Raw genomic sequence first — 23600 nt, 5'->3', positions numbered from 1 at the left:
ACCTTCAGGTCAATTAAAAACAGTATACTCCCCGTCAAAAGGAGGTTTTTCTTTTATAACCACAATAATCTATTTCCAGTATATTAGAAATGTACATTTTTAGTAACTTACTATTTTTTCAACCCATCATCCTTTATAACTTAGCCCTTTTCATTTGCAGTGAGCTCTAAGATAAGTCCTCTTCTCTACTCAGTATTGGCCCACACTGCTGTTCACTAGAGAGATGGCAGAGCTTTACAGAGATCTGCCATCATTCCACCCACAACGGAGAGTTCCTCGTTAAAGCACTTTGGAGAGTCCACAAATTCTCATGATTGACTTACATGGTTTCTCTACTAAACTTTTAAAAAGGCCTTTTCTAGGTCCATATTTATAAATCTTGATTACCATGAATTGTCTTCATAGATCATCTAACTTTGATCATTTCTCTACCTATGACTGAAGCATTGCCATTTACTTCCCCCAAATGGTAGTTATTAATTTCTACACCCATTTTAAACCACTGAGCATAATTAATAAGAATGTTCATGATGTCACCAGTTCCCCCCTCCCGACACTGTATATACATGCCACAATGGTGGAGGCTGGGTCTGAGTGTCACCAGTATGTGCTCTGTAAACCTCTTGTTACATGACTTGCTCTCCCTGGAATGCCCTCTCCTTGTTGAGTATTTGGAGGGCACCTATTCTTCTTTCAAGTCAAGCTTCAGTGTCATCTTTTTCCTAGACATTCTCCTCTGATCCAAATTACCTCTTGTTTGGTTCCTCTATGTTTACTGTGCATTCATCCATCAAAACAATAGAGCACCTTTGTCTTTAAGTCTGAAACTCTACTACTCTACAAAGGGGTTAGAAAAGTCCAGTTAATAATGCCCTGTTTTCCAACCAAGTTTTGACTACTATCTCATTCAAATTAAACTTCATGACTTCAGGAAAGTCACAACCCCTGTGAGTTTCAGCTTTCTAGTCTGTCAAATGCCTAACCATGTTTTTATAGGACTGATAGGAAAGAAAATATCTATAATAAGATCTATACATTTGTGAAGGATATTTTCATATCTATATATTTCTAGTAAAAATATAATTATCAGATAAAATTAAGTATTGTAGAACTAAGAAAATATAAAGGGCTTTTGGAAAAGAGGTAATCAAAATATATAAACTTCAATATAGAAGTATCTGATTTTATAAATTATATTCCATGCTTTTATGTAAAAATGAATCCTAATATTATATATAACTAAAAAGAATCAATAAAAAAGAAACATCTGACTCTAAAGATTTCTCAGTAATTCATAACAGTGAAATATATATAATTCCAAAAACCATTTCTATCTTCTCCATAATATTTTTATGCTATATTCTCCATAATTCCCAGATATCACTTACTATTTTGACTTTGTAAAATTTAGACCCATCCATAGCTTTACAGATATAAGAAGAGACATCATCAGAATAGCTTCTGTGTTGCCAGACTCTAAACACGTGCTTGTGTATGGGCATGTGCTTGAGAGTGCACACTCACAACACACTTGGGTATGCCCTTTGTGTGTTAATATGTCCTCTGCACTACCACCTGCTTCGTTTATACAGGTATTGATTAAGTTTAGTGCATTAAGTAAAGAATCACTCATCGTGGGGTGCAATTTTGCTATAATGAAATTTCAATAGAGAATTAATTTGGTGTTTATCACCTTATATATTCTTCTTGATGAGGTCTTACTTTCTTTAAGCAAGTTTTCTTTTTAATCTCTCCCAGGTAATCACTGTCTCTGATTTTTTTTTTATCCATTTGGTGACTTTAAAATTACTTTATTGAGGTATAATTCATATATTATTCACCTGTCTAAATAGTACAATTTTAGAAGTTTTTGAGAATATTCATAGGTATCACCACAGTCAATTTTAGATCATTTTTGTCACTTCAAAAAAAGAAACTCCAGGGGCTTGATGGTAGAGAGTTTGCCTAGCATGCAGGAGGCTGTGGGTTCCATCACTGAGGGGGGAAAAAAAAATCCCATGTCTTTTAGTTACACCTTTCTATTCTCCAATTTCCCCAACCCTAAGGGGCCACTGATATGCTTTTATGGTTATAGCTGCCTATTCTGGACACTTCATGTAGATGGATCATAATATGTGGTCTTTTGTGATGGACTTCTTTCCCTCAGCTCAGTGTTTTTGAGGTTCATTCATGTTGCAGTACATATTAGTCCTTCATTTCTTGCTATGGCTGAATAATATTCTATTGTAAGGATATAGCACATTTTGTATATCTACTAGATGATGGACATTGGGCTGTTGTTATTAATAAATTATTATTTAGCTATTATTGCCTTTAACATTCATGTACATTCTAGAATCTCATGTGGTTTTAAGGGAGATATTGGGATGCACATAGTTACATGCTCACTAGATATCAGCTGCTATCTCACAATATTATCCCCATTTCACAAATAAGAAAAGAAAAAAGGTCACGTTATTCCAAGTAGCAGAGACGAGTTTGAACCTAATAACTGGAATCTAGAACTGGATTTAAAAACTCAGTTATTTTGGCTGTTCTCTTTGCCAAAAGGGAGAGAAAGGAGGAACCCAAAAGCAGTCATAGCTTTCCTATATCATGAGATGTGCAACAGCTTCTTGAGACAGGAAGTGCTACAGCTAAAACAGGAGGTAGAAAGAGTCCTGGAAAGGGCCAAACTAAAGTTAACCTGCAACCTGAACCACCTGCAGTTCCTGAGTCAGCCAAGTTCTGGAAACAATTCCTTCTGGTTCTCACACCTTTCTGTTCATCTTGTGAGCGAAGACACCAACTGCCCTTTTGCTCCAGAATATCTTTTCAAGGATGTTTGCATATGAACAAACCCTAACTGTCTCCTTGCAGAGAAGAGGGAAAAATAATGGCAGTGACTTCCTCCAGGGTGAAAGGCAGGCAGGATTACTGCCCATTACAAAAATCTGGGTGCCCTAAGCCCAAGGCTGCTCAGCTATGACACAAACCCTCTGCAACATCTCCCTGGAACCTTCCATATCACCCGTTGGGGGTAGCAAGGCAAACCACAACATTTGGACCACATGACCTACAAGAAGCACTTGTCTCTAACCCAGAAGCCTCCTATCTTTTGCCAGCATCCACAAAAATGGCAGATTAACTTGTTAACTTTCATTTCGAGTAAAAACTCAGCCCCTTCATAAACCTTGACAGCAAGCTATTCACTCCTCATCTTTGCTTCCCTCAGAAATACCCTCTTCCATATATATATATATACACACACACACACACACATACACACATATACATACACACACAAAATAAAATAAAAAAAATCCTCTTCCATATGTGTGTGTGTGTATACACACACACACACACACACACACACACACACACACACACACACACACACACACAATAAAATAAAATAAAGAAATATCCTCTAACACTACCCTCTCCTACTTTTCAGGGAATACCGGCTCCTCTTTAATATCATCATCTTCTGCATGAAATTTCTTCTACAGATCCTCAGCCAGAATTGACTGCTGACTCCCTGGTGTCCCCAGTGTTTCCTGCAAATGTTTTCATCACAGCACTTGTTTTTTTCATAATTATTTAGGCCCTTTGCAATTGAGAGAAATGGATCCTTTGTAACTTTTGGTTTAGAATTGATTTTGTACAAGTACCGGCAGCCATGAGAATGCAAGTTCTGCTGTTCATTAGCTTGTGCGAGTTTGAACCAGTTACTTCACTTCTTTGTGCTTCCTCTTTCTTATCTGTAAAATTTGGACAATATCCCCTTCATGGTTTTTCCTGGTTTGAAACAGTTATGTTTTGTTGTGCAGAATTTACTTCTAACCTGGGTCCATCAGCCGGTAAACTCTTGTTTTGGTTATAAATGAAATTAGTGGAAAAACAACTTTAAAGTATGTGTCTTACTATTGAGATGGGAAATGGCATTGAAAATGTGTGTTGAGGTTGCTGAAACTTCATGTTAGTGAGGGACGTGTGTTGGTGTGTGTGTGGGGGCATTATCTTAACAGGAAAAAATGACATTTAAGAAGTAGTAATATTTTCAGGTTTCACAAAATTGATATGGGATTTAATTTCAAGCAAAAAAGATTAGCACTCCTGTGGGAGAGTCTAAAATAGATGTTTAAACCAGTTAACAAAGAGGGCTTATATAACACTTACAAGGTGCAGTTTTTAGAGCTTTCTCTTGGTGTTCTCTTGAAATGGAACCTTCCACAGTCCTTAGGTAGTTCTGGATTTTGTGGAGTTTGAAAGAATTACCCTGTACCTCATCTTTGTTCTCTCAGTGCCAAGCTGAGCATTTTTGAGTCTTTGAATGAAACTGGATAATACTGAAATGGATAGTGATGCTATCTATGACTTGTTTTTAATTTTACAATTTCCAAAGTGTGCTGTGTGCCTTTGTCAGGTAGTTAAATGATTGGAAAACAAAATACAAATAGTAGTTCAGATACTGACTCCACCAGAATTGTGTATCAAATCTCTGTAATGGCCAGAAATCTTTAGATCCAAGTGGATGTCAAAGAAAACCACATAGTCTAATAGGTATTTCAGAAGTTCAGCTGTAAAGCAGTTTCTTTCCTCTTTGGTTACTGGATTATATGTTCTAATAATTTATTTTTATTCATATATTAACATATTTACATCTTCACTCCAGTGATACTATTTTTGCTTTTCATCTTGACCATGTTACCAGTGGGAACCTCTCTCAACATATAAGCAAAATCCTTCACATGGTCTGCTCCTTCCATTTTAATATTGTCACAGCACAAGGTGAGTGACTGCTGTGTGAATAGGGATTGTTTTTGAATAGGGATTTTAATATACTGTTGTTCTATGTTTTATAAATGGTTTTGATTGGTTCCAGTTAATACCTTGTGGACAGATTTTCCCAATGAATTTTTGCAAAAATTTATTGAAATATGTATTATCTGTCACAATTTAACAAGTGACACATTACCTTCTCTTTTTCACAAAAATCACATTTTAAATCTGAATCTGGAGCCAGACATGGGACACATGCTGTACTCCCAGTGATTTGGGAGGTTGAGGCAGGAGGATTGCAAATTTGAGGCCAACCTTAGCACCTTAGCAAGACCCTGTCTTTAAAAAAAAAAATAAAAAAAGACTGGGGATGTGGATCAAGACATACATTTATTGGAGGTACTGAGTATTTACTGTGTGCTCCAATAATGGCCCTGGGCAAGTCCTCCTACCATTATGCATATATGTTCTTTCTCAAATCAAGAGATGCAGCTTATTGGGATAATTTGCTAAATAGTAGTAATGAAATTGGAACCAGAAGTGGGATCTGAATTCATGCTGTTACCCAAATTCATTCATGTTTGTTACATGTTGTATTGCTACAGAACAAACCACCCCAAAATTTGTGTTGTAAAGCTACAAGTTGTTTATTTTTATTTTTATTTTTTTAAATGTCTCATGATTCAGTCTGTTGACTGAATTAACCCAGGAGGTTCTTCTGTTCCATGTGCTGTAGATTAAGATGGCACTTGTTTGGGATTAGAAGAGCTAAAAATCAAGATGTCATCAGGTCTCTTTCCTTCTGGAGAGACCGTAGTTTTCTTGCTTTTTCTAACTTCTGGAGGCTGCTCAGGTTCCTTGACTCATAGCCTGTCTTCAAAGCTGGCAATGGTTGGTCAAGTTTCTCATCATTTGTCACTATGTCTTTGACAATCCTGCTTTTCTCTTTTACTAATAAAGACCTTGTGATTCTGTCAGGTCCCCTGAATAATCCTGAGCCATCATCTGTACCAAGGTGAGCTGATAAGCAGTCTTTCTTTTGTATGCATCTTTCCATGCAACGTTGCATGTGCACAGTGTTGGGGATTAGGACATGGACATCTTTGCGGGGACCATTATTATTCCTACCACAGATGGAACTTGGGACAGGAACACATTTTGGAAGGGAAATAAGTTCAATTTTAGACATGTTGCCAAGTGGAGGTGACACAGTAAGCAATTTGTATTTGATAAAGATTTGGAAATAAGCTGTACAAGGGTATTAAAGCTGGAGAATGATTTTGCTTCGTAGGGTGAGTGCATGAAGTTTGAAAAGAGGGCTTGGGTCTTCTTTGAGATGCTGAAGGGTCTGGTAAAGGTGCAGAATAAGGTTTTAAGGAAGTTGATAGTCACCTTTGTGGACTATTGTACCATTTCCCTGAGAGGATGCTTGAACACCTTTCTTACTCTCCTTCTATTAAAGACCAGGAACTGAGGCCCAGAGAGAAATGAGGTATCTTGTCTAAGATGGTATAACTAGTTATTGGAAGCATTTCTTGATACCTGCTTCAATTTATTTGCCACAATGCAACCTGGTTCTATTTAATCTTTCTCTTTTCCTCCACTTCCTCTCTTCTCTCCTTTCCTCTTTTCTGAGATGGGGTCTCATAATGAGACCAGGCTGACCTCAAGCTCCTAGGCTCAAGCAATCTTCCTGTCCTCAACATCTGAGATAGCTAGGACTACATTTAGACTTTTCTAAATGCAGCTGTATCTCTCTCCTTTTGCAGTCTCTCACCTCATTTTTTTTTTAAATAAACAGGCTTTTTATTTTGGAATGATGTTAGATTTAAAAAGGTTGCAAATAGTATGGGGAGTCCCCTCTGCCCTCACCTCAATTGTTAAAATCTTAAATTGCCACAGTACATTTGTCAAAACTAAGAAACAACATTGATGTATTACTGTTGACTAAATGAAAGGGTAAACTCCAGATTTTATTTGGATATTGCAGATGTCCTTTTTAAAGACATTGTCCAGGATCCAATCCAGGATACCATATTGCATTAGTCATTGTTTCTGTAGTAGCTTTGTAGGCTGCTTCACTCTTGTTTTTTATAACCTTGACAGTTTTGAGGAATTCTCGTTAGGTATTTTGTAGAATGTTCCTCAATTGTAGTTGATCTAATGTTTTTCTTATGATTAGATGGGGATATGGGTTTTTGGAAAGCATGCCACAGAGGTCAAGTGCCCTTCTCATCACATTGTTTTGGGAACTCGATGTTATCCATATGACTGTCATGTTAACCTCGATCATCATGCCCCAGTAATGTTTGTCAGGTTTCTTTGTATAAATATCCCCTGTCTCCCTCCACCCCCCCACCCCCGTCTGCTCTACATTTTGTTTTTTGGAAGCAAGTCATTAATTCTACCCACACTCAAGGGAGGGAGCTAAAACTAAGGTCCACCTCCTGGGGTGATGAGGGACCATGTAAGTTATTTGGGATTCTATAAAGATTGTATTTTTTCTGTCTCTGCCTCAGAATCAGTTATTTCTTCAAGTTTCTCTGGTTCTTTTTAATGGAAAATGATATTTAGAAACTAGGATCCTGTCTCTGGGTGGGCTTGCTGCCACCAGAATGTCCTGCTTTCAGCAGCAGAGGTAAAAAGTTTGTGCATGTTTACCAATGTGTGTGTGCACAGGAATATTAGTTGTTTGTGTCTTTCCATCTGAACCCATATTAAGGTAACCCATAGTAAGTAATCTAGTACTCCATGGTTAAAATTTGTTCTTTCCCTTTGCTTTTCTATAACTTCTGTCTCCAAAATCAAGAAACTTGGCTCCTGCCATCTACCATCCACTTACTGCTTTGAATCCAGTACAAAGGTAAAGCATATTAAGAATTATGAACCCTTCTCTCTGTGACAAACAGCTTCAGCTACCTCACATGGTTTATGTGGAGTTGTTTTTGCCTTTACTTTCACAGTTTTTGGTGAAAACACATTTCTTTCTTTTTGTTTTTGTTTTTGTTTTTTTTTTTTTTTTTTTTTGGTTCTAGGGATTGAACCCAGGAGCACTTAATCACTGAGCTATATCCCCAGCCCCTTTTTATATTTTATTTAGAGACAGGGTTTTGATTAGTTGTTTAGGGGCTTGCTGAACTGCTCAGGCTGGCTTTGAACTCTTGATCCTCCTATCTCAGCCTCCCGAGCCGCTGGAATTACAGGTGTACAACACCATGCACAGCTCAAAACACATTTCTAAGTTTACTTTGGTCTATCCCCAGTTGTTATCTTTCAAGGAGACTTGACATACATTTATAATGCAGTTAAATTCTTTGTTCATAGTCTACATTCTGTCCCAGACCCCTAATCCCTAATTGTTGCTATTTTGTTTGCCACCGGAAGTTCTTCATGAGTAACAATTTTCTGGGTTTTGACACATTGCAATTGAAAATATACACATGGAAGGCATGCAAGGGTTTGTACATGCAAGGCTGAGATCAGAACTGTGAGTAAAGCCACAGGCAGCTTCATGGGTCAGCAATCAGAGTAAGTTTTTCTGTTTTTAGGAGTCAGGATTAATCCTTGTATCAGGAACTTTCAGTAATCAAGAGCTTAATGGCGCTTGGGTTTTTATTTGGCAGAGGTCATGTATAAAGCAAAGAGCCAAGTTAGGTCATTGTATCAGGATACACTAGAACTTCAAATGATGGCAGATGGAATCTCAATGGAAGGGCTGTGGAAGATGTGTGTGGTGCTAGGCTAACACTGTGGCTCTGTGTAGCTATAGTGAGTAATGAGAAAAGTGCTTGGAGATTTTTAAGTATTTGAGGGCATATGTTCTGTCTCTTTGAAACTCCTACAGAGAGATTTCTCACACTATATTCTTTTTTCCTTAGAAACACCTGGGATACTTACTTTAAGTAGAGCTCAGGAACCTGCATTTGAAGCAGACTTCCCAAGTAATTCTGATATATCTTGAGGACCCTAGCTTTGTACTTCAAATGATGAAGTGCAATTCAATTTAGTAAACAGGATAACCTACTTGTGCAAGGCACTTCATTAGAAAATCAACATTACAAATAATAATAGTTAACATTTTTAATATTTATTGTTTGTTTCATGCTGGACTCTGTGCTACATGTTATTTATCAATTCTCTCATTTAATTTGTGGAAGAAGGTACTATTATTATCCTCTCTGAATGGAAGGTAGGAAAAAAGGAAGTTTAAATAATTTGTCCAAGATCACAATGAGTTCTTAAGTGGGAGATCCAGAATTCAAACACAGGTGATCTACCTCCAGAGCCACATTGTTATTGATAGTATGAAAGCAAAGTTTTAGGGGATTTATGCTCTGCATCTCCATATAAAATATGATAAACTAACTGATCCAAGAAAGAATAGATAAATTAACTGATAAACTATCTGATCCAGGAAAGAATAAGAGACTTAAAATCCCACTGCCATTTTGGTACTTTAGCAATTAAAAATATGTATGTTCATATTCTTTGTTCAGTTCTCTAGGAAGTAGTGTGATAGCAAGGTTCCTGAATCTTAAGAATAGATAAAATATTTCAAGTAATTTAGCAATGTCACATGCATGTAAAAATATGCTAGCAGATTTATACATCTTTGGGCTTGAAATGAACTTCCTTGGTCATCTACTCCCGAGTCCCTCTTTAAAATGAGGGAATTGCACTCCAGAAATATTAAGTTATTAAACCAAAGCCTCAGAGGAAATTATTGACAGTCCCAGATGTTCTGATTCAGCCTGATACTATTTCCACTTTCATTCTGTTTCTATCTTCAGTATCTTGGTGAAGCATGTAAGAAATTTATTAACTAGATTTAAAACATTCATCCCATTTAGATGAACCTAATTAAAAGTTGTACAGATGCTCACTGGAAGAGGACAAATTGTAGCTAAAATTAGATGCCAATTAGTAAATTTTGGAGGAACATTGGGTGCAATTTCAAAAATAGATGTGAGTAAATGGGATATTTAAGTAGAAAAGCCTATTTTAAAACAAACACTTTTGTAGAAAGCATTTATTTATGGGTCCTTACATTCAATTTTAGTTTTCTAGCTCAGTAAAAGCTTAAAATAATTTAGGAGTGTAAAAATGGGGAAACAGCTGATTGAATCAGTTCTGGATTTGCTGGAAACATTGATTTGCTCCTTTTTGCCTTAAAATTCTGTGAATTCAGAAAGAATCTCGGAGAAAACACAATTTATAACTTTAAACCATACATTAGAACAGTGGGTCTCAAGCTTCCCATGCCTGGGGAACTTGTTCAAATTCAAATGACTGTACCCCCAGATATGGGACTTCATAATTTGTATTGCTAACAAGTTCACAGATGCTACTGGTCTGTCTGCTGATCACACTTTGAGAACCACTGGATTAGAGAAACAATTAATAAAAAGCAGTCATACTCAGGTGAGGTGATTATAGACTAAAGTGATTTCTGAATTTTTTATAAACATTTTCTACCGATTAGATTAATGTTTCCATACTTTATGTAAAAATCTTAGTGATAACACTAAGACATAGTATGAAATCTTTCCAAGCCATTGTGGTAAGAATAAATTATATTATATGTAGTTTAGATTAAATGCACTTTTTAAATAATATACTTGTCTGAAAATTAGGAATTGATATGAGGTATAAGGAAAATGTAGTCATTCTACATCCTTGCCCATACCTGGAGCAGGCAGTCTTCTTAATTCCAGCCATTGTAATAGATGTGCAGTGGTGTCTAATTTTGGCTTTATTTTATAGTTTTCTAATGATCAATAAAGTTGAGTAGCTTTTCATGCTTATTTGGTATTAACTACATTGGTGAAGTTTCTATTCATATTTTGTCCCATTTGTTATTGGGATTTTTTCCTCATTATTGCATTGTCTCATTTGTGAACTTTTGGGGAACACTTCATATCTAAACCAAAATACCCAAGGCTATGATTCTTGTTTTTTTATTCTAGAGTTAATTTTTAAATTAACAAATGAAACATGTTTTTATGAAGGCAAGTCAACTTGGTTGAGGGAACTTGAGGACTCTTATTTGTCTTGAGAAGCAACTATTTTCAGGGAAGGAGATGTTTAATATGCCTTCTGATCTTTGAAGGACTGTGATCTGGAAGAGAGTTGACTTTCTATATGGCCCAGGAGGTGGCTCTTCCTTCTGTAGCTCTGGAGTAGAGGACCAGGATTCAAGTTCTTCTTGTGAGATCGAGATGGCATCTGTTAGCCTGTCAGAGCGATAGTTTCATCAACCATAGAAAACAGAGAATAAAATAATTCTAAGCAAAGGTTATGAAGTATAAATAAGTTAACATGTGTGAACGAATAATTCAGATTTATTGTTGTCACTGCCTGGCATATTCTAGGAGGTGCTGAACCAGTCCCTTTTATAAAGACTCTAATAATTCGTGCTGTTGAGCTGTGGAACAAACTTTCTCATCGCACTAAGAGCCAAAGTCCAGATGGTTATATAAGGGCTTTCTAGAAAATTTTACATGGAGCAGAGATTTATGAAAGCTCTTTAGGGGAAATACAGCATCGACCTTATTGACTGCTATCTTTGGGGCCACCTGCAGAGTGCCAGGTACATGGTTTATGCTCAGCGAATATTTGTTGAATGAGAGAATGAAAGTCCCCCCTGCTAACGATCACTTTCTATTCTTTGTTTATCATTACTCCTTTCTTGTTTTTAATATGTAACTTTTTTCTTCTAAGATATATTTGTTTGTCTTTATGTTGTTATTTTAGAATGGAGATTTTGATGTTAAACTGACATAGCCACTCACTATTCTATCTGTTCCTGTGTACTTATTGAAGAGTAGGGCACAGAGATTGTTAATATGATTTCCATCCTGAGAGTAGTTTTCCTCAGGGTTAGTCATTTTTTTTTCTTATTTCTACTATTTCAGTAATAAATATTTAAATTGCTGTAGTTCTTTTTAGAAGGGGATGTCTTATACATAGAACATTCCCATGGGATTGTAACATCAAAAACCTCATAGCAATGGTTGCCTTTGGGAGAGAGTTTGAGAATTGGAGACATCATATTATTGTATTATTGGAATTTTTCAACCATATGCTTTATTAATTTTAAAACATTTTTCCAAAGTGAGTGGGAAAACCCTATGATTCAGCAGACACTAGGAAATAGAAGATTCATACTGGCAATACTATAAAGTACAGTTAATATAGCATAACAATTTGTTAATGTTGCCTCTTTGTATTTGAGGCACCATGTTGATTGCTTTGCCAACACTCTCAATAATTGTATGAGGTTTTAATCCTCATTCCCGTTTGTCTTTGCTTCCACAAATTCCTGTGAGAACTTTGGTATTAAATAGAATCAAAGCCAGACTCTGTTCCTCAAGCCTTTGTTATCACTGTAGAGAACTTGAGTACAGCCAAGGACTTGAATACCAGAGAGAAAATGGCAGCCACAGCCATTGAAATTATGTTGGGTGGGAAATTCTTTGTAAATATTGCTTGCTACCTTGAATTCACTATTTCTTTTCAGTCTACCAGGGAAAATGGGTACGAAGAATGTAGAAAAGTCATTTAGGTTTATTTAAAGACAGACATAACCTTGAAGATTAAGGAGTCTGTAAATGCCCAGATTGCTTTGGATAACAGGCAGATCTTTGATTTTATGAATTTAATTTATCATAGAATTTGTTTTATGCACTATTTTGTACTATGCCTTTATTGGTGTAGTTTTATAGAAGATTACAAATGTTCTAAGGAAACATCTGTCTATAAAATGAAGGATATTCTGAGGTAGAGCTCAGTCAGTTTTTTGTTTTTTCTTTCACTTTTCCTCTCTCTCTTAAAAGAAGTGATTTTTAGGAGAATCCCTTTAGACAAGAATAGTTTATTCACTGCTCTATGATTTGTGTGAGATGTGTTTTTATATTTCTGTGTAGTAGTTTAGACACTGGCATGGTAATTTTAAGTCACACCTAAGGTTAGCTATAACTCCACCACTTACTAACTTTGTGACTTGGGTGAATGACTTAGCCTGTGTGTGCTTCAGGGTCCTTATCTCTACAATTATGCCCAATCCACACTGCTGTGACAAAGGACTGCCTGGTACACAGTACTCAGTGAAGATATGCTCCTTTTAAAAATCTATGCTTTTCTCTGTTCATTCTTCGTGTTTTTGTTTGACTATTTTAACTCTGAAATCAGTCCTGATGGAGGAGAGTAGGGAGGCATGAGTTGTTTGTAGCCCCTACTCCAATCTGGGGAATAGCTGACCACCACTTACTTGCTCATCCTTCAAGACACAGTTCAGATTAGCCCTCACCTACCTGCTGCACTTTACCTGCCCTCTGCAGCAGTATTAGCTCCTCCTCCTCCTTGCTTGAAAGCTTTTCTCCCTCTGTGGGACTTGGACTGAGTGCTCAAGAAGCATTTACAAGGTCAATAATTTTCTGACCTTGGGGAGAAGTATGGTGTTTACAAAGCTTCTCAATGAGCATTGCAGTCTTATGAGTTCAACTTGATTCTTGGGAAATTAGTACAAACAGCACTTGATACTTTTTAGATCCAAGGGCAAAATACTTTCAGTATTTAGACTAATTGTGTTTACAGATAAGTTACTAATTTTGTAATAATTATAGTGACAGATAGTATTTCATTCATGTGTACCGTGGACCAGGCCCTGTTTTTATCATTTTACCTACATTTATCCCACTTAGTCCTCATTTCAACACAATGAACTAGGTACTGTAATTATACCCATTGCACAGAGGAGAGAACAGACTCTAGAGAAATGACTTGTCACAGATTACATAGCCAGCAAAGAAATAGCCCAGTTGGAATGAAACCTGACTCCAGAGCTGCCTTTCAGTTGTTATGTTGTACCACTTCCCTCTCTGGGTTATCATGATAAGAGAATTGTGTGGGCGGCTAAAGATGTTTATAGAGGTGAAGATTTCTTGAGAATTTCTCCCATAGTCACTGTGTCTGTAAAGAAACCAGCTGCTTCCTAGCCTGTGGCAAACACTGTTATGCTCTCTGCCTTCACTGCCAGTGGGAGGCAATTATAAAATGTAGATTCAGTTTTAATTTTACCACACTAATATCTGTGTGGAGTAATAATTATGACTTTAAAGCTCAGTGTAGTGAGAAGTAACCAAGTTTCTATTAAATATTGCTCAAGCAGTGAGTAAGTCATTAAATTCAACTTCTGATGAGTGTATAATAATTGTTTAATATCAAGTTGCCAGGAAACACGTGCGCACGCGCACACACATACACCCAGGTAGGTGTGTACATAGGTATATGTTGCTAGAGATAATTGGAGCTGAATTTTCAGAGCAGAAGGTGTTTTTTTTTGTTTTTTTGTTTTTCTTTTTTTTTGGTGGAGAGGGATTGGAGATGTGATTCATACTATCATTTGAATTTATCCAAAAGGAACACATATCTTATTCATAGAAGAATCAAGTTCTAATTTGAAAAGATTAGGAAATATCTATTCCCTATGTCAGAAAATAAGTTCTTCCTACTCTATGACCCTTTTATTCTAAGAAATTTAAAATATAACCAGGCAGTGCCTGTGTCCTTTCCTTCCTTCCTCCTTGCAAAATGGCTGTATGTACTTTATGACATTTAATGTTTATCAGTTCTTCTTAGTATATGAGTCATGTTGAATTGGAGTTAGCAACTCTTAAGAACACTAAATGTCTGCCTTGTTTTAGTCTGGTAGTTCACTAATAAAATACACTGTATTAATTTTATCAACTATATCTAATTGTTAGTGGTCCTGTTTAGATGTGCCTACACATGGTTTGTAGAATGAAAAACATCAATTCTGCAATTTGTGTTTAGGATATAATATCAGGAAACAGCCTGGTCATTGGCAAAACTGTACAATTTAACCAGAGACATAAAGGTGAGGAATAAATAGGTGAAGTTTGTTAGGAAGGCATGTCTTCCTAGTGTGTGCATGTGCACACATGTCCTGGTTGTGAAGATGTTTTATGGATTGTAAGGTAATGAAATATTTGGTCATTTTTTTAGCAGTTATAGAGGATTCTAAAAAGGACCTTGAGCTGATATCATAGGAAACATCAAAGGAAAGAAAAAAAGCCATCTGGGAATGTGGAGGTGGGAGAGAGGGAGAGGGAGAGGGAGAGGGAGAGGGAGAGGGAGGGAGAGAGAGAGGGAGGGAGAAGTATGTGGCTGTGCTAGGAGGAAGAGGGAGGAAGAATCTTTGTTTTCATGTCAGGTTCACTGTAGGCAGTTCACTTGAAGACCCGAGGGACCGTGTACTGCAAGACCTGTCTTATCTCTGCTTCCAAAATTTCAAGGCTAGGTCTCAGTAAAGGAGCCTTTTCTCCATGTGTGCTGTAATGTAAGCTGCCAGCCATGGGACAGCAGAGGCTGTGAGAAGGGCCCTATTTAAAATAGTTGGTTAAGAAAATGTGTTACTTACCGTCCCTTGCCAGTCTGGCTGCTGATGTGGAAGAAAAGTTTAATTGGTCTGTTGATCCAGTATTGGCCTACCTGGAGTTGGGGATGCCAAGATAGAAAATCTTTTCCACCACCTGCTGCTGCTTTTTAAAAAGCCTGTGGCTTGGAAATTGTATTGAACAAATAAAGTGTGAATAGACTTTCAGCAGTGTTGGAACTGGTGCTGGATAAACTGTCATGTGTTCATGCTGTGCTACATGAAAATAACTGTATTACTACAGGCCTTCTACCCACTTGCTTCCTATATCTTTTAGTCACAAAAGGCCTGAAATTTGGCTTACCTGAGTCTACCTCAGTAAAAATAGCTGGTTTGTCTCCTCTCTTTCCTATTTCAGATCCCTTCTCCTGGCCTTCCACATTGTAGATGGCCAGCACTGATTTTGCCTTCATAATTTCATATTTGTTCCTGCTTTAGCCAGCCTCTTCTTTTCATTGATCTCATAAATTTTAAGTTGAATTTGATTACAGCACCTAATTGCCCATTTTTGCTTAATGTTGTATTGATCATGTACCTTTAATGCCTATTCAAGACTTGAGAAAAATAGTGACAATACTGCTGTTAATGCATTTTGACATTGAATAACATATGACGTGTCTAATGAATAGCGTGACTGCTTAAATTGCATAATTATAGGTTTGTTTGACTTGAGGAAAATCATATGCAGGCCAGCTTCATCTATTCAGAAACTTCTTAAATTATGTGTCAGAACATTTCAGTCTAAAAAGAAGCCCTCCTTCAATGATTATCATTCTTAATTTTTCTAGAATTTGCCACTTAATGGGGGGAAAAAAACAAGACAGAAACCACCTTTAAAGGATTAATTTAATCCTGTGACCTTTCTAAACACCATTTCTAAGTTTTTCAGGGAGTACTGTCATTAGCCTACAGTGGTTTGGCCTAGGGTTTGGGATAATGCTCATTGGGATTGTTGGCTACTGACAGGTTTGAAGAATAGCCCCCATACGGACATACTTACAGAAAGCTAAAAGTTTAAAATGTAAATCAGGGATTATTGTTGCCCTCTGGATTTGATTTGTTGGAATAGAAGTGGTGATCGTAGTTTAGTTTGTTATTGTACTAATTTTTCAGAGCAGTTTCCTAGTGTGCCAGGTGGTAGTTTCTCCCAGAGTTCCCAAGACCCTTTCATTTGACTTCTTCATGTATGTATTGGCTTGTAAATGAATGTTCAGATATGTCATGTAAGTTCATTTGATTAACAAAAGCAAATATTGACTCTAATAAAGAAATGCTCATAGAGTGACATATTGAAGAAATTTGATTTTCTAACCTTTTGGACCCTCCTTGGCTTGGGGAGGAGCGTCAAAGGTGTGGATAATAAAAATGATTTTTGACTCTGAACTCTACTTAGAAATATCTCTGCCACTTGATTCCTTCCAGAATTCTTTCCTTCCCCTCCGCCATTTCTCTAAGGCCACTCTTCATTACTACTTGGCAGTCAGTTGATAGCTTCTCTTATTCTCTGTGGCTGCCAGTGCTCTTGGCCTACTACACCCTTGACCTTTGAGCAACTGGTCTTGACTGTTTTTCTCCTAGCATTCAGTGAGTGACTGGGTTGCTTTCATGGTGCTTCAGATTAGCCCTACAGATATGAAAAGGCAGTCTTTTTACCCTTAAAAGCTTGCTATTCTTCTAAAAGGATAAAAGAATTTCTTTTGGTTATCAGTTTTTCTCTTCTTAGGGAATTTGCAAAGAGCTTTCCAGGACCAGATGATAGCCCTGGAGTGGCATTGTCCACTTGGAAGTTTTGCTTTATGTTAAGGCATGCCATGGAGTTGAACTGAAACAGAGCCTCAGGGCCATTGACTTTCTCCTGAGTCTTGGTTCCCTGGATATTCCTGGAGGAGTTGGAGGTGCTTGTTCTTCTTGTGCAATACCTTTTTGCACCAGTGAGCAAATGTACAAACTTTGCAGGTAGAAAACTGAGTTAGAGGCTTGGCTCTGCTGCCTGCTACCTCTGTGGCCTTAAGCAAGTTGCTTCTGTTTTCCCATATGTAAAGTACCTGTAAAACTACCTCTTTCTTAATGTTGCTTCAAGATTTAATGTGAGTATGGTATTCTCAGTATAGTGCTGGCACATAATAAAGTGTTTGTTAATTGTTGGCTACAGCTATTACATATATATGCATGTTTTTTAAGTCTTATCATTCTGATCACTTCCCATGCTTTATCATCTGCACCAAACTTCTCTAATACCAGGCATGCATAGGTGAGATATAATAATGCTTTACTCACTGGGGTCATCATTCTGAAAATTGTAACATCTTTTGTGTGATTCTACTTTCCCTATCACCCCAGTGCTGGTACCACCATTTTTTCTTGTGAAAAAGTCACAATGAAAATATAATAAACAAATGAGTTTATATTGCAAGTTCACTTTGCATTTTAATTCAATTGAGTATCTGAGGTAGGACAATTTATTGTTTGGTGAAAGTTTAATTTTTTTTTTTTAAAGAAAAAATAATATTTATTTGCAATATAAACAAAGTCCCGTTGCTGGTTCGGGATATATATATATATGTATGTGTGTGTGTATATATATATATGTAGGGTCACAAATTTTCCTTCATAAGATCATAAAGCAAAACTGGCCACCCTCTGGAATACCCTCATTTACACAAATCTGATACATCTTTCTGGGGTTTTCTTTTTAAAAATAAAAAACGAGAGAGAGAGAGAGAGAGAGAAAGAGAACCATATACAGCTTGGGAGCTTTTTGTCAATTTCTCGACTGTGGCAAGATTTGAATCCACTGCCCTAAAGAATCCCTGAAAACCACCCCTGTGAGGTAAGATGTGGTGGGGGCAGAGTTTCCGTGGCCTCGCTCACATGCTGAGTGCTGGCTCCATCAGGGACCCTGGCCCAACTGCTTACCCCTCCCAAGCCCGCATGCAGTCCTGACACCAATCCGTTGCTTTGTCCTGTAGTTATAGGGCCGGGGTGGTATGGGGAGGGAGCCTCACACCCCTTCTACTCGTCCATCCTTGCCCCACCTGCCCCTGCCCTACGGTTGAAATGGGTACATGTTTCCTGGTAGTAGAAGGCATGGGCAGGAGGTGAGCAAGGCAGTCTTCCAGAGAGAAGGGAATTGGGAGTTGCAGCTGGACCAAAGCAACAGCCAGGATGAAGAAAAGAACTTGGGAGGCAGGGCTGGGCTCCACCACCTAAACTTTCTTTTCCCCGGCTACTGGGTCTCCACTCCCAGTTACAGAAAGAACTAGATAGAAGTCTTGGGTAAGTATATAGAAGGGCCCATGGCCTGGCCCTGCTAGGGGCTGAGACCAAAGGGTTAATGCTACTAGTTGGCAGTCCCACCTCCAGTAGGATAGCGCAAGGAGGTGTGCAGGACCACCTTGGGGTGGATGGGAGGGCAGACAATGCAAAGACCCAGGTCCAGCCCACCAAGCACAACTTGAGGCAGTGTGTACAGGCAGACACAATACCAAGCTGGGCTGAGCCATGGGTGGGAGATGGCACAACTGGGGGTCCTGATGCCTGGAAAGCAGCAAGCCACCCCTTTAAGAAGTGTCTGCTGGAGAAACGAGCTCCATACATGTGCAAAACGCATTTGGTCAAGATCAACACGGGGTTTGTCTTTTCCATTAAAAACAAAAACACACACCAATAATTGCTCTTTGAAATAGGAAGAAAAACAAAACTGAAAACACTTCTCTCTCTCACAAGATCAAGAAAGGGATGAAATACTGGTTTATACAATCCACTGCTGCATGTAGCCTGAAAATAACACTTTTCGTTAAAAAAAGAAAAAATCAAGAAGAGCTTGAATACTCTGTGCTCCGTGGAGCTTGGATTTACCTGCTAAAAGTAAAAAGTAAACTCAGGTCCATGGATGTGTCTTTAAAAACAGCCAGAATGGTCAGGCCACCAGCAGAAAGGAGTGTCCTGGGATAGACATGAGGGTCCAGGGGCCCCCAAAGCCATATGTCTGACAGCTGAGGCCTCTTTAGCAAGTCCTGCAGAGGGAGGCCCTGCCCCCACAAATGGCAGAGAGCTGGCCACCACTCAGCCTCGGCTTCTGGGCACAGGAGACATCCGTGGGTTCCTTGGGCCAGGGACAACAAGCTTGGGCCCCATTGGGCCCTGTGGAGGGCTGGGGGAGCCCCGGCACCATGCCCATCCTTGCACCTGGTCTCACGTGGACTCGAGGGTGTTGAGTGGAAACAGGTTGTGGTTGGTGGGCGTGGAGAAGTACAGCTGCTCACTGGGCGCGTGGTTGTCGCATGGGCTGCTTAGCCCCAGCGTCCGCTCAAAGTCCAGCAGCTGCCCCATGAAGTTGAAGTTAGGCGAGATGTTGGACTTTTTCCTCTTGACGAAATCATAGGCATCGTTTAGTGACAGGTTCATCTTCTGCATTAGGTAGGCTACGGTGACCGTCACCGAACGGCTGATGCCTGCTAAGCAGTGCACTAGGACACCACACTTCTTGGAGCGGGCCTCATCAATGAAGCTGATGGCCTCAGGGAAGAACTGGGAGAGGTTCTGGCTCCAGTGGTCAGAGATGGGGATCTGCTTATAGGTAAACTCGCCACCATGCTCGAAGGCGTTGGGTAGGTTGGGCGTGACATTGAGGATATATTTGATGCCGTATTTGCCGAGCACATCCAAGTTGGTGGAGTCCTTGGCGCAGCCGAGGTAGAGGTAGGGCAGGATCTGAACAGGGAAGGCTGGCTGGCTGGATGGCACAGGGCTGCCATCCGATTCGGTGGCACTGCTGGGCAGCTCTCGGTCTGACTCGCCATCGGAGGAGCAGTCAGAGCTAATGCGCAGGCCCCCCAGGCCCAGCACCGAGGTGTGCGGCGAACCGCTGGGCGAGGACGAGCTGTCCACATTGGTCTCACAATGCTCCGAGTACTCTGTCTGGAACTTGTTGAAACCACCTTGGAGGTAGTAGGCCTGGCAGCCGTCGTCGCGTAGTTTCTGCAGGAGCAGTCCGAGCACGGAGGCAGGAGCACCGGGCTCAGGTTGCCACTCGGCCGTGGCCTCGTCGTAGAGCAGCACAGTGGCCGCCTTGCAACGCGTGGCAAAGCGCTCCTTGTCGGCGTGGTTGGGGATGATGGAGCGAATGGGCAGGTTGCCCTTGCGCAGGCGGCGCAGCATGAGGCCCGGGATGGCCAGGTTGATGACCGTCTCAATGTGCGACGTCTCAAGAGCTCGTGGGGTCCGCAATCCAGCAACAGAAGGGACGCGCCGCCGCGCGCCTCCAGCTCCTCCTGCAGCCACTCGGCGCTCTTGCAGGGCATGGCCCCCGCTCCCGTTGCCGCGCCCGTCGCGGTGCCTGCGCTGGACCCAGACCCCGCACCCGGCTCCGACCCTGCCCGGGTGCCCCCAGCCGCCGCCGCCGCCCCCGAAGTCGACATGTGCACCCGCGCCGGGGGGCCCCGGAGCTGGTTTTTCATGGGGAGCGCGGGCAGCCCGGGGCCGGGGCCGGGCAGCGTTGCCTTGGGACGGCGCCCCGGCCGCCCGGGCCCCAGCCGCGTCTCCGGGCGCCCGCCTCCCGCCTAGCTGCGTGCCCGCCGCCCCGGCCTCTGAAAGTTTAATTTTTAATTGTGAGAAATAATGGCCTTAGAAGAATTTTGAAGGAAAATTAATTCTATAATTCTTTGTTGAATCCTAAGAACACCGGGGCATTGTTCTTACCCTCAAATGGATTAAAATCTGGACAAATGAGACAAATGCAGACAAGAAAGTCAAGATTGTTCATGGCACCCAAACATGAAGTGTACATGTTAAGATAAATTAAGCAAAGGTTAATTTCTAGCTTGGTATAATTTTAAAGCAGGTCGGCCTTGGACTCAGTCCTTGAAAGATGTGTAGGATTGGATTTGGTGCAAATTCTCAGGAAGAGCTTTCCGAAAAAGTGGGAGCATGTTAATGGTAGGAATGCCTACTACAGATGAAGCCACAGGAAGCCTCTGACAGGTCATCCCTCTACTCCTGTCCCATTCCCTAGCCAGTTTTTAGTAAATAGCCAACTCTGCCTGTGTTAATCCCCCCAGCTCTCCCATCCCCCCGCCCTCCACCCAGTCTCCAAGTGTTTTGCAGGGACACTGTTTGTCTTTTTTATGCAACATTACACTCTCTTTCCCCACCTCAGTTCTTCTGTAAAGCAACACATAGGTTCCCTATGCCTTCCCTAGCCTGTTGTTTCTGAAACATGCTCAAAAAACAGCTTTTGAAAAAGAGGTTAGTATTGCAGAGGATTGTTATTAGGAAGAACAAAAAGAATAACAAAAATGCTCTTAACTTGGCTGTGCCAGATTACTGTTTGAATTGGACACTCATGTGACTTGTATCTTTGAGACACAGTTGTGGGAGTCTTTTCTAGTTCTGGCCTACCTCTCCAGCCCCTCTCTACAGCAAACTAAGAGACTTGGACTGAAGTTCTTTGGCTGGGCACCACTTCCTGCTATGCTATGATTCTCAGTTCTTTTTGGGGTTACCTTCCTGATCCTTTCTGGTGTTTTAGCTTCCCTTGTTGCCTCAAGTTGTACTGTTCTTCACCTATGTTCTTCAGCTGGTCCCAATCCTCCTGGGGCCTAGAGTCTTAGCCCAGCTTGCCTGAGGGCCACAGTTGGCCTCTAAAGAGTCTTTCTTCTTCATATCATGAAACCCTGCCACAGCCACTGCTCCTTTTCTCCTTTGCAGGAAGGTCTCTTGGGCCTCATATTTTAAAGTGCTCTTTGGTTCAGGACTTGATACCATCTGTGAGACCTTGTTAATGAAAGTCATCAACCCATTTGTTTTATTTTGTAAATACTTTTATAGCATTTAAGTCTCAGGCACATTCTGAGTGCTTTAGAAAATTAATTCATTTAATCCAGAGGGAAATTGCCAACAATATGTAAATTCCCACTGATTTTAGCCCTCTAAATTTGATTTCTTATGCTTCAGACTTTTGCCCCCAGTAGATCCTTTCATTGATTTCTGTTTAATTTGGAGACATTTCTGATATTAGACTTTTGAGAAAGTACTTTATGTTCTTAGTCTTTGCTCAGATTACTAGCTTTACCCATTTTCTGGTCCCAGTTTCAGAATTTAATACCTAATATGCATAAAATGCACTGATTCCATTAAGAAAAAAAGGAACTTTCTTTTAATTAGATAAAGCTTTGTGAAACAGAAGCCCTTTTTAAAAATTATCTTAAGTGGAAAAAAAAAACCCTATAGGTCAACCAAAACCTTCTAACCCATGTATTGAAATGTAACTAAATGCCTATAAATATAAGTTGCATATCGTTATAGTAGGATATAAATGGTTTAAAATTATCTTTCTGATCATCTGACAATTAATATGATTCTTAACACGGATTCTATGTATGTGCAGTGTGTACTTCTTGATATTGGCAATGTCTGGGCAGCATGTTACCTTTGTTGACATTCAGACATTTTCAAAATGTTAATCCACTGGCTCTAGTTGTCTAACAATATGACTTGAGACTTTTCTCAAACCCTATTTTGTTAAAAATGTATTAATTTGGGTAGGGAAATACATATTTTTCTTATATAAACACCCCATATCCCAAAGAAAAACTCATTGAGCTATATATATACTCTGTGAAGTCTGGATATTAAAATATAAATAAATAAATAAATCCAAGAGATGTATGACTGTGCTTATAATTGTTATAAAATTAAAACATAATTTAAAGGTTTAGGAAGATAAATTTTAAAAGCCAAATGAATGGATTTTACATTTCTCCATGACCTGCACTGATCTGTGATATTGTTCCTCAGAGCAGACAAGAAATACTAACAATTGTGTGAGCTAAAGTAAAGGGATAGTTTGAATATATACATTCCCAAATAAGATTTAAGTGATTCAACTTTATTTTCATTGAGTTTCTTTTTTTTTAAGGTTCAAATTCTTATGATCCTTTGTTTTCTATTTTATCCTGATCTGTTAAGTTATAAATTTATTTGGATTGAGGGGGAGAAACAGTTTAAAAGCACTTTTAAAAATATTGCCTTGCTTTTCCAACCTCCAATCACTTTTAATAGTCACCTGTTCTTGAGGATGTTTTTATTTTTTACATGCAGTTGCTTCATACTGTAATTGATAGGTTATTCCAATAACTGGAACATTTGTGGATCTGTTTCTATTGATTCTTACTTTTGGTCGCTTGTTTTCTTATCTGTTTTGGATATGTATGGCTTTTTGTTTTAACCTTTTCCCTTGTGATCTCCTCAGTATCCTTAAAAATTATTCCTGGGGATTATTTGACCCCTAAATGAAAGTGTCTTCTCCAGGGAGTTATGTTTTCTTCTGCCACAGACCTGTGGGAACTATTAGTCTGAG

The 23600-nt window shown here is 39.4% G+C and overlaps 1 protein-coding gene and 1 pseudogene across 7 annotated transcripts in view; one reads left to right on the top strand and one right to left on the bottom strand.

The window, feature by feature from the left end:
• Positions 1-23600, top strand: part of Nsmce2 (NSE2 SUMO ligase component of SMC5/6 complex) — a 221664-nt gene that overhangs the window by 23978 nt on the left and 174086 nt on the right. The gene's annotated exons all lie outside the window — the stretch shown is intronic.
• Positions 18199-20804, bottom strand: LOC144365414 (dual specificity protein phosphatase 7 pseudogene; annotated as a pseudogene).

The sequence above is a fragment of the Ictidomys tridecemlineatus genome, chromosome 7, assembly GCF_052094955.1.
Source record: "Ictidomys tridecemlineatus isolate mIctTri1 chromosome 7, mIctTri1.hap1, whole genome shotgun sequence".
Classification (NCBI taxonomy): Eukaryota; Metazoa; Chordata; class Mammalia; order Rodentia; family Sciuridae; genus Ictidomys; species Ictidomys tridecemlineatus.
Note: the sequence above shows the minus strand (reverse complement) of the source record. Positions and strands in the feature narration are given on the sequence as shown.